Raw genomic sequence first — 16,157 nt, 5'->3', positions numbered from 1 at the left:
TTTTCTGGGTGGTTGCTATACAGTTGCTAGGGTTTTCTGAGTCATTGCTAGGGTGGCTGTTGTGCAGTTGCCTGGGATTTATGGGCGGTTGCTAAACAGTTGCTAGGGTGGTCTGATAGGTTGCTAGGATGACCGTTGTGCAGATGCCTGGGCTTCCTGGGTGGTTGCTATACAGTTGCTAGGGTGTTCTGAGAGGTTGCTAGGGTGGCTGTTGTGCAGGTGCCTGGGTTTTATGGGTGGTTGATATACAGTTGCTAGGGTGTTATGAGAGGTTGCTAGGATGACTGTTGTGTAGGTGCCTGGGTTATCTGGGTGGTTACTATACAGTTGCTAGGGTGGTCTGAGAGGTTGCTAGGTTGACCGTTGTGCAGATGCATGGGTTTTCTGGGTGGTTGCTATACAGTTGCTAGGCTTTTCTGAGTCATTGCTAGGGTGGCTGTTGTGCAGTTGCCTGGGATTTATGGGCGGTTGCTAAACAGTTGCTAGGGTGGTCTGAGAGGTTGCTAGGATGACCGTTGTGCAGGTGCCTGGGTTTTCTGGGTGGTTGATATACAATTGCTAGGGTGTTATGAGGGGTTGCTATGGAGATTGCTATGCATTTGCTAAGGTTTACTGGTGGCTGGTTGCTGTTCAGTGGCTAAGGATTTCTAGGTGGTTGCTTGGCCGTTGCTAGGGTGTTGTGGACAATTGTTACTAGATTGTTACGAGGACAAATGCTATGCAGTTTCTGGGGATTTCAGGGTGGTTGCTAGGCCATCACTAGGAGGTTGTGAGTCACTGCTGTAATATTTTGGTTGATTGCTAGGTACAGTTTGGGTGTTCTGAGGCTTTTCTAGGGTGATCAAACAATGTGTATTGTGAAAAACGCTATACAAATATATTTGACTTGACTTGAAACAAACTAATTTTAGGTCAGTAATTATATCATTAGATTAACATGATTCCAGTACAGCAAAGCGAAGACTTTCCTCATGATTTGTTTTCATTTCTTTTTCCATGCATCTGGTTTAGTGTATCCCAGATTCCCAAACACACAGCCAACACAGTCTACAGCCAAATGCTCCACATTCACCACTGAACCCTCAGAACGAGAGTGAGATTAGAAACAGAAATCACCTTTTAACTTGTTATGAATTAACATAAAAATGGGCTGTTGAACGTCTGATTGCTCTTTATCCATATTTTGAAGATGCTCGACAGGATCAAAATCTTTTTTTTTTCTCTCTCTCGTTACTTTTTAAAGAATAGTATTGAGAACTGCATTGAATTTTTTGCACAAACTTTTCCTTTAAATACTATCAGTTGAGTTTATAACCCGTTCGACCCTATATATCTGACTTTCCATGCTCTCCATCTGTGTTTGACTGGGATTCCTGCGAAGGGAAAGACAGTCGGAGTGAATCTGAGAGTCTGTTAGAATCATAATGTTTGTGGAAGAGAGACGCCCACTGTCTGATGGCTTTACAATCTGACAAAAACCAGAACTGCTTCAGATTTCATGTGTATTGCACCTTCTGAAGCGTGTGGGCCGTCTTCTAAATGCTGTTCTGGCATGAACACACACACTACCGTTCAAAAGTTTGGGGTCAGTAAGTTCTTTCACTTTCTGAAATGACTTTCTGTCATGAAACTCTAAATGGCGCAAATGCAAAGTCCTTAACTGTTGATATTCACGGCGTTAACTACCTCGCGCGAGCTGATTGGTTAATGTCACTTATCTAGCCAATGACCAGATTTACCAGAGATTTGGTTCTTCCATTCAGCAAGGATGCATTATATCGATCGAAAGTGACATTAAAGGAGTAGTTCACTTCAAAAAAACTTTTGCTGATAATTTACTCGCCCCCATGTCATCCAAGATGTCCATGTCTTTCTTTCTTCAGCGGAAAAGAAATGAAGGTTTTTGATGAAAACATTCCAGGATTTTCTCAATATAATGGACTTCAATGGGAACCAAACGGTTCAAGGTCCAGTGCAAACTGTTCAAAGGGCTTTAAACGACACCAGACGTTGAATAAGGGTCTTATCAAGCGAAACGACAACAAATCTTTTACCGAGTTCGTTGAATGAACTAAATGACACGAAAAAGATTCGTTCATTTTGATAAACGAGTTCGAACAGGAGAGTCACGAACGCGCATCACAGAACAGAGCAAGGCGAGCATTTGAGCTTATAAAACTTAAACTTTGCTATTTATTTATTAAATGAGCGATCGTTTCGCATGATAAGACCCTTATTCATCGTCTGGAATCGTTTAAAGCCCTTTGAACAGTTTGCACTTAAACTGTCTTTTGAACCGTTTGGACCCCATTGAAGTCCATTATATGGAGAAAATCCTGGAATGTTTTCATCAAAAACCTTAATTTCTTTTCGACAGAAGAAAGAAAGACGTGGACATCTTGGATGACACGGGGGCGAGTAAATTATCAGCAAGTTTTTTTTAAAAGTGAACTAATTTGTAATGTTACCAAAAGTGCTAAATAAATAAATGCTGTTGTATTGAACTTTATATTCTTCAAAGAATGCTCAAAAATATGACTTTTCAACACTGAAAATAATCATAAATGTTTCTTAAACACCAGATCCTCATATTAGAGTGATTTCTGAAGGATCATGTGACTCTGAAGACTGGAGTAATGATAAATTCAGCTTTTATTACAAATTGTATTTTATTATAAATTCGCATTAAAACAGCTGTTTAAAAAGTACTATAGTTGGCAGATTTTCTCGATGCACCTTCCACATACACACATTGTATCTGGAAATAAAAAACGTTATTATTATTTCATGTGTTATTTCATGAATCCGTGCCGTCCGCTCCCCCTCCAGTGAAGCCCAGCGAGAGGAAGCGTCTCGGAAGCGGCGGGCGAGTCGTGCAGTGGGCGGGTTCGGGGTGTGTGAGAGCTCGTCCCCAGGGGCCCGTAAGATCCTCCACAGGGTTTACTTCCTTCCTTTAGGAAACCCCACCCACTCCCTTCATATAATGACCATACCATAACGAGTCCAGCAGAAGGCCTGTACTCCAGCCTTCTGGCCCATGGAGAGGATGTTGTCTGCAGCGTTGGGGAAAGTAATGCATTACAATATTGCGTTACTACCTGAGAAAGTAACTAATCGCATTACTTAGTTACTTTTTTTTTTTTTAAAGTAAGCCATTACGTTACTTTTTTTCACTTGAGCTTATTTTTTTTATTTATTTATTTTTTTTCATTTTTGAGCAAATTTAAACACCCTTTCAGACCAGAAGTGAAAAAAATAAGCCTCAGGTTGAAGGAAGTGCAGATTCACGAATGTTCAATAGAGGGCGCCGCTCACACAAACCTTGATAACGGACGAATAGGAAGAGTCATTTCTGCTTATGGTTTCACTGAATCGGCCAAGCTCAGAAGCAAGTAAATTGGTAAATAAAGTGAGATTAAATACTGTACACAAAACGGTTTGTTTAATTTAGTTATTGGAGTTTTGCATAGTATTCTGATTCACTGATTTTATTCATTTCGAGGAATATTAAATCTTTTTTTGTGCAAGTAAGATGAGTAAATGCACACTCGCATTTCTAAAACTACTGTATAATAGCCATCATGTTCACACACACACACACACACACACACGCCTCTGTACTTCCGTTTATCTCCACTAGAGCCTGACCGATAAAGGATTTTGAAGGCCGATACCGATACAAACATTTGTTGGTTTTAAAATCCGATATATTGGCCGTTTTTTTTTCCAGAAACATTAACAGATTTCCCTAACATTAGTTATTTGTAGTTATTCATGAGTTTTTTTTAACTAAAATAATATGATAATGCATTTAAAAAGAAGCTTGTTTCTTTTATTGTCACAACCGAACAGAGGAACATCAAAATATATTAAAGTTCTGATAAACAAAATAATAATTAGTCCCTACATTGCCTTATAAGCTCAACCGGACGTGTGGCGCGTTATACACGAGTGTTGCCAACAGGGACGGTGTAGAGCGCCCTCTGGTGGACAAACTATACAACTCCAACACTCATGACATGGTTCAAGCGTGTTTCGTCCGTTTTTATTTTATTTTTGAAATTTTCATTTATCAGCCATTATAACTGCCGATACCGATAGTTTGGAAAATGCCTATCGGCCGATAAATCGGTCTGGCTCTAATCTCCACATGAGGACAAGAGAGCTGTCAGTAAATAAATGTGAAAAACTAGTGTTACTTATTTGAAAAAGTAACCCAGATATTTTATTGTAAATTTAAAAAGTAATGCAGTACTTTACTTGAAAAAGTAATCTGATTACGACGCTCAAAATGTTCATATTCATTTTCACATTTGGTCCCTCTGATTGTAAAACCCTGCCTTCATAAGCACTAATAAACAGCCGATATCCTATACTAATGAGTAACTTTTTTTCAATCATGCCCTCACTGGGAGCTGAGACGTACTGAAGTGAAAATCCTGACGTAACTCAAGAGACTTGTAATGACCCCCAACCCTGCTGTCCGTGGCCCAGATCCGTGCTGCGGGGCTGTCCGAGCTCCAGACAGGTGAGGGCTGTTGTGGCGCCAGGACTTTTTTCCGTGGCCCGCGGCCAGAAGACCCACTTTTATCCTCCTGGCTCCAGATTCTGCCACTCCGACCAATGAAAACAAGAGCTCGGCGTGATGCAGCGGCCTGGAAATCTCCAGTGGGACGGGATGGCACCACCGCTCATAATTAATTTTTATTTAAAGGATGGGAGAGGCATTAAACTCCTCGTCACATGAGGGAACGGCTGCCAAAAAGTGTTTTTGGAAGTGGCTGTAATACAGTGGATTTACTGTGCTGTGATTAAAATCCAATGTTTCAGAAGTCATACGGTGGATTTTAAGGAATCAGCCAATGTTAACGTTTTTAAAGCATCGGTATTGGTCCAGTTTGGCCAATTTTTTAAGCAGCTCTTATTTGATAAATGTTAAATGCCTTTGTGTCTGATTTAACAAGTGCTAAATATTTTTGTTATTTTAAAGTTTCATCATTTTAATTATAATCTGTTATTATAATTCTAGATTGGAGAATCATGTTTATGAAAACAACAAACAAGATATAATGTGCCATGATATTGGTTAGATTTTTCTAAAAAAAAAAAATAATAATAAATCCCATGAAATGGCGAGATTTTTCTAAAATTTTCAGAAGAAAATGGTTTTTATGTGGTTATTAGGTGTTCTGAATGACTTTTAGTGCATTGCCATGCAGTTGCTATGGTGTTATCATGGGTTGCTATGTAGTTACTAGGGTATTCTGGGGGGGGGGGTGCTGTGCAGTTGCTATGGCGTTATGGTGTTTTCATCCTGTCTATCATAAAAGAGTCCCCTCTTAAGCCTCTGAAATTCTGAGTGGTTGCTAGATGGTTGCTATGGTGTCCAAGGGCTTCCTATGTAGTTACTGGGGTATTCTGGGGAATGCTGTACAGTTGCTATGGCGTTATGGTGTTTTCATCCTGTCTATCATAAAAGAGTCCCCTCTTAAGCCTCTGAAATTCTGAGTGGTTGCTAGGTGGTTGCTATGGTGTCCAAGGGCTTCCTATGTAGTTACTAGGGTATTCTGGGGGGATGCTGTGCAGTTGCTATGGTGCTTTCTTCCTGTCAATCATAAACGAGTCCCCTCTTAAGCCTCTGACATTCTGAGTGGTTGCTAGGTGGTTGCTATGGTATCCAAGGGGTTGCTATGTAGTTACTGGGGTATTCTGGGGAATGCTGTACAGTTGCTATGGTGTTATGGTGTTTTCATCCTGTCTATCATAAAAGAGTCCCCTCTTAAGTCTCTGAAATTCTGAGGGGTTGCTAGGTGGTTGCTATGGTGTCCAAGGGCTTCCTATGTAGTTACTAGGGTATTCTGGGGGGATGCTGTGCAGTTGCTATGGCGTTATGGTGTTTTCATCCTGTCTATCATAAAAGAGTCCCCTCTTAAGTCTCAGATATTCTGGGTGGTTGCTAGGTGGTTGCTATGGTGTCCAAGGGGTTCCTATGTAGTTACTAGGGTATTCTGGGGGAATGCTGTGCAGTTGCTTTGGTGTTTTCATCCTGTCTATCATAAAAGAGTCACCTCTTAAGTCTCAGATATTCTGGGTGGTTGCTAGGCTGTTGCTAGGGGCCTGCTATGTTGTTACTAGGTTTTTTTTTAGTAGATGCTGTGCAGCTGCAATGGCATTGTGGTGTTTTTGGGTTACCCTTGCTATGTAGTTACTAGGGTGTTCTGAGTGTATACTGTGTGGTTGCTATGGCGTTATGCTGTTTTCTTCATGTTTAGAGTCCCCTCTTACATCTCTGATATTCGGTGTGGTTGCTAGGTAGTTGCTATGGTGGGGTTGCTATGGTGTTTGGGTGGTTGCTCAGCTGGTTGCTGTGATATTTTCTGTGATTGCTACATGGTTGCTAGGGTATGCAACTACTGTGGCATAATGGTGATTTCTTCCAAGTCTCTGTGATCTGATCTGGTCTGGTCAGGTTAGTGCATCACTAATTACTATATCAATCAAAAAAACATCTATATTGGTGCTTGACTAGTAGTGTCGTATTGCTTAAAGAATTAAGATGGACTAAGAATGGACTATGTCCTTTGTTTTTGTCTCATCATTCGGACTCACACCACACTACTTCTTTCTTGGACACTGAATGAGCTCTTCCCCAACTCATGGAAGGCCGATGACTTTATCCCATACGCTCATGAGTTTCCGCTCCGGTGAATCCCCACAGGGTTATTATCCACCATATTTCAGAGAAGTCTGATTCATCTGTTTGTCTGATCCCACATATGATCTGATGGCAATGTGGGATGAAATGAGCTTTCTGAGACGTTGACCTCAATCTTTCCGTCACACTGGAGAGGAATGTGTGTTGGAGCATGTAAGCCAAAGATGTGGTCCGCTGGTGAAGCTCCTTGATCTGTCAAATATAAGCCACCAAAGAGGAGAATCACGTTTTCGGAGGAGCGTCTGGGAGTATTTGCTAGATGTGATTTTAATGAAGTCTTCTAGTCCGTGGCCATCGCAGCAAGGCTCCAAGTGTAATTGGATTTGCCTCATTGAGTTCCAGCTCGTTACGGCCAGAGACTCCCTAAAAGATGCTGACGAGAGCATTGAGCTCTTGTGTGAGATATAGATCAGCGTACTCGTGAACCAACCAGCATCCATGGTCATTTGTAGCACTTTCTACAGCATTTGTGCTCGGCTCCAAAGAAAAGAGACGTGCGGTCGGGTCACCCACATTCTGGTATCGTCTTGAGTTACAGTTTAAGTTACACAAATACAATTATTTATGCCCCATAACCATTTCATACTGCCCTACCGGAGAGGGAAAAGATGTGTCAACATCTGCTCTGGTGAGCCAGTGGCCCATTTCCGCATCAGAAGAGGGAAAATCATGCTTCGGTAAATCAGAATTATGACATAAGTGCTCATTATAACACAAAAGGTAAAAATAAATAAGAGATACTTCATAACTATGAGATAAAAAACCAAAATGGACACGCCATAATTTTAACAAAGTGAGTTAAAAAGTCATAGTTATGATATAAAGGTGAAATGAATGGCACACTAAAAGCTAAAAGTGCCAGTAAAAGTTATGAGATTTAAAGTAAGAAATGTGACATAAACATGGACATTATAGCATAAGTCATCATGCTTCGATAAAATGCATAATTGTGACATAAAAGAAAAAATTATGGCATATAAAGTCAAAAAATGTGACATAAATGTGGAAATTATGGAAAAAAAATCTTGTTGCAAATTGTAGGATTATGGCTCTTCTGTCATTTATTTTGCTGTAAACCCTAACGGTCAAAATTATTAATTGGTTTGAGTAGGACAAACTTAAATTCAACGAATTAGTTCAGTCAAATTAATTTTTAGGAGTATTTAGCACTTTCTTTTTCTTTCAAGTTCACAGAACTGATATATTTTAAGTAAACTGAACTGTTTTATGAAATTATTTATTTTAATTTAGACGAACTTAAGTTTAACCGAAACGGCTGGGATACTATTTCCCAGAATGCTTTGCCGATGGCACACGAAAGAGAGTGTAAATGCTAAAATTAAGTGCAATATAATGTTTTTAAGTGTGAGATTTAGTAGTGATTAATGTTTTGTTATGCTAATTTAGAAGAATTTCTGTTAATGTTGGCTTTAGGATAGTTAGTGGTGCATTCAGCTTGATTTGAGAGCAAATTATCGCTTTCTATTACGCTCAAGTGCTTCTGTGCTTGTAAGTGCTTATAACGTACTGTTTCTAATATGTTAGCATTTACTACGTAAGCGGATTACCTTTTAAAGCTTAGTTTATACTATTAAAAGTGATTTGAGTTCTACCAACTTATTCGGGTTTGCAGTGTACTTCATAGATTTAAGTTATAGTAACTAATTAGTACTATTAACTTTATTTACCCAGGTTATCTTAACAATAAGTTATCGAGTTATTTGGAAATAAATCAAATATTTTTTTTTTATGCTTAAATTGTTTGAGTTAATAAACTTAAATGATTTAATGCAATCGGTTTCCTCAAACGGTTTGAGTTGAACTAACTCATCAGGTTTTACAGTGAAAAAACTACAGATTGTAAGCTTTCAAACGATATCTATGTAGTTTGTCAAGTTTGGTTTAGATTTTTTAATATGTAATTGCTATTTGACTTTTAAAAGGCACATGGAGCATTGTTCTGGGACACACACACCGACGCCCATGCTTCCCATCATCGAGAACCAAATTAGACCTTGCATGCAATATTTTATGAAGGTCCACTATGGCAGTGATGCTGAATCACGAGGGCGGCGTTGCCTTCCTGAACCTGGGATGGACTTCCTCAGAGCAAAGCGTTCCTGATTCCCAAGGTTTGCTTTCCTGCTTCCATGATGGGATTATTAATGATGTCACACCTCCAGGAACCCGCCGGCGACGCCTCCACCTACACACACACACACACACACACATGTATTACTCAGCCTGGTGTTGCCAAACAATAGCGGGTTTTTCCTGTAATGTGACAGAGATGAATGGGATCATGCATGACCTAAGTTTGGGAACACGGGGTGAAACGATATCAATAAACAGTGCATAATAAACTTCAACATTGTGAAGTTTCCTCTCAGATGCTCCGAGGCCCGTCAGATTTCCTTCCTTCCTTCAAGCGTTATTAAGGACGCTTTCAAGGTCGAACTAGTGACAGCATAGGATATGAGCACACTTCAGTGTCATTGGCACATTTACTCTTCATCTCAGCACGGCTGGGCTCTGAACACTCAGAGTTTGAGAAGCATTAAAGATAATTATTCTACAATTGTGACTGTCAGACCTTGAACTCCTCAAAAACGTTGCGAGAGAACATCTGAGTCCAATTTAAACAGATTGTTTATTGTTTCTTGCTCTTTATGTTGACAGAAAATGTCTTGTTATATGATCTTAGCAAGTGATTATCATGACATTGCAATATGGAATATGAATTCTGCAGATGTTTTATGTGACCTAGTTCTCCTGAGTGTTTCCACTGAGTTTTAACACACTAACTGTGTGTGTTTGTCTGCAAACATCGCTAACAAAATTTGTTTCGGATTCTGGCATCATCTTAGTTTGATTTGACTCACTATTTATGGCCCAAAACCATAATTTCATTCGGCCCTACCGGAGAGGGGAAAGATTTGTCAAAAGCTGCTGGAAACTCATTTCTGCCACAGAAGAAAAAGAAATGCTTTGATAAAACATAATTATGATCGATAATAATTCACAGTAACATCCTAGCAACCACCCAGAATAATATGGCAAATGCATGACATCATCCTAGCAATACCTGCATAACAACATCCAAGAGATAACGCATAGCAACACCCTAGAAACCACCCAGACAGCATAGCAACACCATAAGAACTGCATAGAAACACCCTAGCAACAACACACCAACACCCTAGCAACCACATACGTAAATCAATAATTGACATTTTGAAATTGAGAGAAAAGGTCATAATTTAACAACCAAAGTTGACTAGTCATAATTTCAACTGTTTGTGCCATGACTTTTTATCCCATAATCTTAACTTAAAATAATTTTTTTCTTTCACTTTTTCTAGTTATCTCATAATTTTGACTTTTTATCCAATCTTAGTATCTTATAATTTTGACTTTCATGCCGTAATTCATGGTTATCTCGTAAGTCGACTTTTTATCTCATAATTTTGACTTTTTATCTCACAATTTCGACTTTGTATTTCATAATTTTGACTTTTTAATCTCATAATTTTTCACCTCATAATTATCCCTTAGTATATATAATAGTATAGTATATATATATAATTTCAGCTTTTGTCAATTGACTTATCTCATGAATTGACTTTTAATTCATATTTTATAATTATGAAAAATTGTATCCTATTATTATTGTTTTAGTATCTAATATTTGTGACTTTTCATGCCATACCTTTTATCTCATAGTTATGACTTAGTATATCATAATTCCAAGCTTTTGTCAATTGTGACTTATTATCTCATAATTGACTTTGTACCTCATATTTTTGATTTTTATCTCACAATTTCGACTTTGTATTTCATAATTTTGATTTTTTAATCTCATAATTTTTCCCCTCATAATTATCCCTTAGTATATCATAATTTCAGCTTTGGTCAATTATAACTTATCTAATGAATTGACTTTTTATTTAACATGTTTGACTTTTTGTCTCATCATTTTGACTTTGTATTTATAATTTTGACATTTTATACCATAGAAATGACTTTTTATCGCATAATTATGAAAAAATTGTATCCTATTATTACTGTTTTAGTATTTAATATTTGTGACTTTTCATACCATACCTTTTATCTCATAATTATGACTCAGTATATCATAATTTCAAGATTTTGTCAATTGTGACTTATTATCTCATAATTGATTTTTATCTCATAATTTTGACTTAGTTTTTTTTATAACTGATTAATTGATTTACCAAAGCATAATTGATTTATGTAATTGTAGCAGACATGGCCTTCCACGGGCGTTGAAGAAGAAGAAGAAGTTTTATGCCTGTCCGTAGCTCAATGTCACTTTAAATTGACACACACCCACACACACATTACGATCACATAAGGACACATATGTCATGTGTTGCTTGAGGAATACAGGTATTTTAAATCCATTGCAATCTTGTGGCCCAGCTAACCCAGAATTACAGCATTGTGTGTCGTCTGCCCTGTACGCTAACTAAGATGCTAATGCTAACACATAAAGGCCATGTGTGAATTCAGGATCTACTAAGGGTCTGTGTGTCGTCTGTCAGTTTAATCTTCCCTAATATCACTCTTCTACAGGGATGATGACGTCTGTTTGCTATCCTGAGAGCTAGCGTTAGCATTGGCTCCAGCGTTAGCGTTAGCGTTGAGCTCTGGCTGTCCTCCATGAAGCAGTTCATCCCAAAATGTCATTAATGGCAGTTGAAATACAGCGTTCTGCAGCCTCAGCGCTTCAGTCTCCGCCTCAGACCTGCTTCTTCCTCCCTGGGCGAACATCTGCAATAAATGAAAGTCTTTTATCGTATGAATGTTGAAAAAAGGAATATGGAGGTGAATTAGCAGTCCGCCTACATGATGTGTCTGTTGGATTGAATATCAGGCTGGATCTGTAGAGCGCCGAGCTGACGTTCTCAGACCTGACAGTGTGTGGAAAACCACCAGTCATCCGGGATAATCTGCTGCTTACACAAGTACTTCAGTCATCCTTTACTCTCCAACACTAGTGTTAATGCATACAGAGACCTTATATCCTTATTTCATTTTTCTATTTACTTCTTTAGTTGACAGGACAATGGACAGTCCCTGGGCAGGAGAATTAAAAAATATTTTTTTAAATTCTTTTATTCTAATAAAAAAAATAATAATAATAATATAGGCCAACACACATATATATATATATATATATATATATATATATATATATATTTTAGATATTTAGATATTTAAACGGTGACACTTTACTCAAAGCCTGTATATATATAATGTATTATGAGTGTTTTCAATGCATTAATTATGCAATGCACCTCATAATGCAGCTCATGAGTACATGTACCACTGTTATAAAGCATTAAAATGTTTAATTTTTACACCTTTAAAAAGTATAAAGGTTGTTATGCGGTTTCTAGGGCATTGCTATACAGTTTCTAGGGTGTTGCTATGTGTTGTTGCTAGGATGATGTAATGCAGGTGTTGCTAGGATGTTGTAATGCATTTACTAGGGTATTCTCGGTGGTTGCTAGGGTGTTGCTATGGTGTTGCTATGCATTTGCTAGGGAATTCTGGGTGGTTGTTAGGGTGTTGCTGTGTTGTTGCTAGGGTGTTTCTATGTGGTTCTTACGGTGTTGCTATGCTGTTGCCAGGGCATTCTGGGTGGTTTCTAGGGTGTTGCTATGCATTATTGCTTGGATGATGTTATGCAGGTGTTGCTAGGATGTTGTCATGCATTTGCTATATTATTCTGAGGGGTTGCTAGGGTGTTGCTATGCATTTTCTAGGGAATTCTGGGTGGTTGCTATGGTGTTGCTAGGGTGTCGTTATGCGGTTTCCAGTCTATTCTGTCAAAAGTTCTAGCTTTAAAAACTACTAAACTAAAACCTTCAAACATAAAGCTGTTGAAACTACTTCAAAGTTTCTGGCTAGGTGTTCTCAAGCCAACATTTAAGTTTGTCTACATCTTTTCTTTTGATTTATTTAATTTGTTTATATATTTGAGGTGTTCGGCCACTTCTGAGTGAGAAGAGTGTGGGCCGTAAATGAGGACTAGACACCAGTGACACTTCTTGCTCGTCTCATTACCGATTGTGACGTGCCACTTTTGAGTAATCAGAAGAAGAAGACTCAAACCTTTCCAAAAACAGCCTCCACCTTCTTAAGTCACTTTTTCCTTGCCCCAACAACATGATGTTGTAATAAACAACAGGGAATAGGTTAAAAACATGGCAGAAGTGATTGTTTAATTGTTGCATATTTAAGCGGTGAGAGTTTAACCCTCAATTTGTCTCTCCCAAAAACCATGTGATCTACGTCTTTACTAACATCATGTATGTCGGTTTAAAATGCAGATGACTGTAATTTGGATCGGATCCACAGAGTCCCGAATGAATGATGCTCAGGACGTACGGATGATCGTTCGCTTGCTCATCCGATGAGAGGAGCAGCTGTGCGACCTGCATGGCCTCGATTAACCCTGTAAAGCCTGACATAAGAAACAACAGTCAAAAAAATCACTGAACCTTTAGACAAAAAGTTTGCATGTGTTTTATGTTTTGTATATTATTCGACACATCAGGCTTTGGCTCTTAGTATGATGTAGTGAGAAAAATACATTCAAAAATATGCAATTTGGTGATATTATATGGACAAAAACTAAGAGGAAATTTTGAGTAAATCACATTACAAGAGATTCCTCAAAAGCCTGAGTATTATGAATGAATGAAACCTTTATTGCCCCAAAGGGGAATTTGTTTTACACTCATGGGAACCATAATAAACATAACCACAAAAAACATAGAATAAACATAAATAAAGAAGAATAAAGACAAAAGTGACATGGAATATATCAATTTGACAACTTAAGAGATCAGTAAAAAAAAAAATATATATATTCAGTAATACCCCTCAAAAAAAAAAAAAAAAAAAAAAAATCCACAGAGATATATTTGATATTTATGATTTTTCTAAAAAATTGAGTCTGGACTTTTTATCTCACAACTTTGTCTGTATTTCATAATCGATTTAGGACTTTTCATCCTATTATTATGTCTTAGTATCTAATATTTGTGACTTTTCATGATAGACCTTGATGATGAACCACAAATAAACCTTCCTCGATCAAGTAAACATGAGTTGCTTCAGTGTTGAGTGTAATTTAGTGAATTCTCAATATTAGGCTTTAGTTCATAGGGTTAAAGTGTGTCCTTTCTCTTCTTCTACAGCCGTCATTACAGCATTGGATCCCGGTTCACACTCTTTCCTGCTTTTTTGCATGGGATTCATTGGACAGTTTCCCGATCTGTCGCTCCACGTCACCTGCTCCTGACCCGAGGGCAGGGAGAGTTGAGGAACTGGGATGTGAAGTGTGTTATTCTGGAGCCGGAGCCACTGGCTTTTCCTTCCTGTGGTTTAATGTCCCACTGACCGGCTCCTGGCTTTGATCTGAGCGGAGGATATATGAGAATATCTGAGAGTATCTGAGAATACACGGATCCGCCTGAGATGTTGCACAAGCCTCAGGGAAGTCCAGGAAAACATCAGGCCGGATGGAAGCATTGACTGTGTGTGTGTGTGTGTGTACTGTAAAACCCCAGTATATTTTTTCCAGTATCCAAGAATCCAATGTACATTTATTTATAAAGTAAAATCACATTAAATATGAAGTTAAAGCAAACTTTTTAAGCATTTATCAAAATTAAAGAGTGCTCCTGTAACACATCAAATATATAGTGCAAATAGTCAATAATTTGCACGTTCCAGCATTTAACCCAGTGAATTTTAGGGCGTCCCAAACACAATATTTTAAGGAATTGTGCAAAAAAAAAAAAAAAAAAAAAAAAAGTTTAAAGGTGAAGTGTGTCATTTGCATCAAATAGATTTGCATAAATAATGAGGTCTTGTTTTCTATTGGTCAGACAATAAAAAAAAACAGCATTGGTTGAGGTAATATCGCTGCACTAAGGCCCAAAAACACAGATGTTTTGAACTTGTTCAGGGTAATCAACCTATAAATGCTTTACTTCTAGTTGACTGCATATTAACCTAAGGAGAAAATATTTTCATGCATAATAAATAACACACATGACCTTTAATGCTCAGTGTGAGGGGTTAAGCTGCACTCCCTCTTCTCATGTGACCAGTGGAGGCAATATAAATGTGGAGCAATTATAGACTCGAAACATGGCGTGGAATGTTCAGCATGTGTCAAAAATCAGACATATTACAGGCGAACCCCTCCGAGAGATCAGAGCGTGTGTTTGGACAACAGCGTCTTACTGAGCGGCCAATCAGAAGACATTAATATTCACTGCTGAGCGGCCAATTATACGTGTGTGTGTGTGTTGAACTGCTGTCTGATGATATTAACCCTTGTGCATCAATTAAAAAAAGTTACACATAGGTAAAAAGATGTCAAAATACTGTCATAAAAATGTGATGCTTTGGAGCACAGACTTAAGTTTGGTATCATTTTAAAAATAATACTAAGTAAATTAAAAAAAAAGTTTTATAGGTATAAGTTTTCGAAAATTATTTATAAAAAATATTTTATATAAAATATATATTTTATAAATCAGGTTGAACTCAAAACTGTAATAAAATCAAAGCCATAAATCTAAATAGGTTGTGTTCCAAATTTGAGGATGATATCTCAAAAAATGAGCTTTCGGTAACAGTTTGTTTGGGTGTAGTAACATATTTTCCCCATTGGGTGGGAGCAAAACCCCACTGCAGCTCACAGTGATAGGATTTGAATTTGCAGTTACAAACACACACATGCACGCACACACACATATTTTTTTATAACACACACACTCTGACATCCATACCAACACACCCACACAAATTTTGTTGGATAATTTATCCAGTTGACTCTATAGTATGCCGAAGCAGAAAACAGGAATAAAGCGATATTTGTTTTATAGGCCAAACTTAAAAAAAATGGCACCATCTGATAAAAAATAGTAAAAAATAAAATTTTAAAGCCTTGCCATCAGAATGAAAGCCTCTTAACAAAGATTGCATAATTTTATAGTTAACTGAACCGGGGATTAAAAATGGCAGGTTTAATGGGTTTCAATGGGGACATTTTTGTCCAAAAGGTGCTGAGAGGGAGTATTTTTTGTACCTAATGCAAAAAAATATTTTTTTAAGAAAATGACAATGAAATAGTAAAATTCCAATAAAAATACACACCTGTGCCAAGTTTTTTGCAGTTAGCATTAACACAGGCAAAATGAAAACAAAACTGAAAAGGACAAAAATGTCCATAAGGATGCACAAGGGTTAAGATCTTTTAATATTTGAATAACTAGATTTTGTCTTACAAAGTAATTTGTGTACCCCATTAGCTTGCTTGTTATTAATATGTGTGTGTGTGTGTGTGTGTGTGTGTGTGTGTGTGTGTATTTACATGTGTAACTTAAGCACTTCC

The 16,157-nt window shown here is 37.7% G+C and overlaps 1 long non-coding RNA gene across 1 annotated transcript in view; it reads left to right on the top strand.

The window, feature by feature from the left end:
* The window catches only part of LOC148978785 (uncharacterized), a 42,436-nt gene extending 27,000 nt beyond the window's left edge, over nt 1-15,436 (top strand). The window contains exon 3 of the long non-coding RNA XR_016168961.1: nt 13,948-15,436. This is a non-coding gene — a long non-coding RNA (uncharacterized LOC148978785). The remainder of the gene's footprint in view (nt 1-13,947) is intronic.
* The last annotated feature ends 721 nt before the right edge of the window (nt 15,437-16,157 follow it).

The sequence above is a fragment of the Pimephales promelas genome, chromosome 6, assembly GCF_988280905.1.
Source record: "Pimephales promelas chromosome 6, fPimPro1.hap1.1, whole genome shotgun sequence".
Classification (NCBI taxonomy): domain Eukaryota; kingdom Metazoa; phylum Chordata; class Actinopteri; order Cypriniformes; family Leuciscidae; genus Pimephales; species Pimephales promelas.
This window is presented reverse-complemented; position numbering and strand designations above follow the sequence as displayed.